We start from the raw sequence: 1532 nt of genomic DNA on the forward strand, positions 1-1532 counted from the left end.
ATGACAAAGTTTAATGGAAACTTATGCGATTACCATTAACACGACGCTCTTTAGTCTATGTTTTTTAGCGGGAATCGATTGGTCGATTCGTTCGACAGTTTTTTCCCATAAGACGCCGTGTATTTCGTCCAGCGTCGCCGACCACTCGGCCGCATAATCGGTATATATAAGGGAGCATATGTATCGGCTTGCACGAAACGCCCAAAATTGGCGAATCGTTCTAAATGCTCGATTCGACCAAAATGTTCGATTCGTACAAAATTTACGATTCGACCAAAATGCACGATTCGTACAAAATGTACGATTCGACCAAAAAGCAAGATTCGTACAAAATGTACGTTTCGAGCAAATTGCACGATTCGTACAAAATTTACGATTCGAGCCTAAGTTTCGAAAATGTTATGCGAATGAACGAAAGATTGAGATTCTCCCGTTGTTACTGGTATATATTCCAAGTACTAAGAGGACGTGGAAGAATAATTCAGAAGGTATTATGCCAACAAATATAAAACTTATACGAAACGGTTTTTCTTATTGTAAACTTATACGAATGGAAGAATTGGTCGAACTGTTCTGGCGGTGAATCGTACAAGAGAAACGATGTTCTATCTTTATATTTGGTGTGTTTTGCAATATTTAATTACCGTCGCCGTTCACTCGGCAGAGCCGAACGAGAATGCTTTATTTTTTATAATTTATAATTGGAAACTAATGCGTTCGATGCTCCAGAGACTAAGTTTTTTGGCGGGAACCGGTTGGACTTTTTATCCACCAGTCCGTTCCCATAAGACTCCATGTATTTCACCGTGTGTCGCCGACCACTCGGCCGCATAATCGGTATCTTTAAGAGTATGCACGTTTCGGCCTGCTCGAAACGTGCTTGAAAAGGAATATTACACATCCACACAGCATTACCACGGGTCGGTGTCTCAGACCGAATGGCCCTTATGTGGTACGCGCTTCGGCGTTGGTTAGTTCGTTGGTTTGTCTGTCATTTCTCGAATATATATATAATAATGTAAAAAGAAATGTGCAGAAAATCACGGCTACTTACTGAGCATCAACTCTCCTAAATCCGAGCGACAAAATTAATATTTTTAATATTAGCGCACACGGAGACGAGAGAAAATCTATCTGTAGTCTCTGCGCTGAAAAGCCATCAGATCCGAACTCCGAATACCGAATCGTTTGAACCGCTGAAGGCAAACTTTTCGGGGGTGAAACTCTGTTAACGCAGTTTACACCACAATTGTCCGTCTTCAGCATATAATCCCGACGTTCCAATAATAATTCAGTCAAACGTCCGGGATGAGAGAATTGAGGGCCATAACACACCACACATAATAATATATATATATAAAAAGGCCGCCCAATCTCTCTCATAATACATGTTAACAGAGAGAGAGAGAGAGACGAACTTTTTCAAGGAAGAGGATAGTTTCTCTTCTCTCTGGTTAAATATGTAAAAGCGATAGTATCGTCGTCCGACATACGTGTCGGCGACAAAATGTGAAAGAGAGAGAGTCGGCGAA

The sequence above is a fragment of the Vespa velutina genome, unplaced genomic scaffold, assembly GCF_912470025.1.
Source record: "Vespa velutina unplaced genomic scaffold, iVesVel2.1, whole genome shotgun sequence".
NCBI lineage: Eukaryota > Metazoa > Arthropoda > Insecta > Hymenoptera > Vespidae > Vespa > Vespa velutina.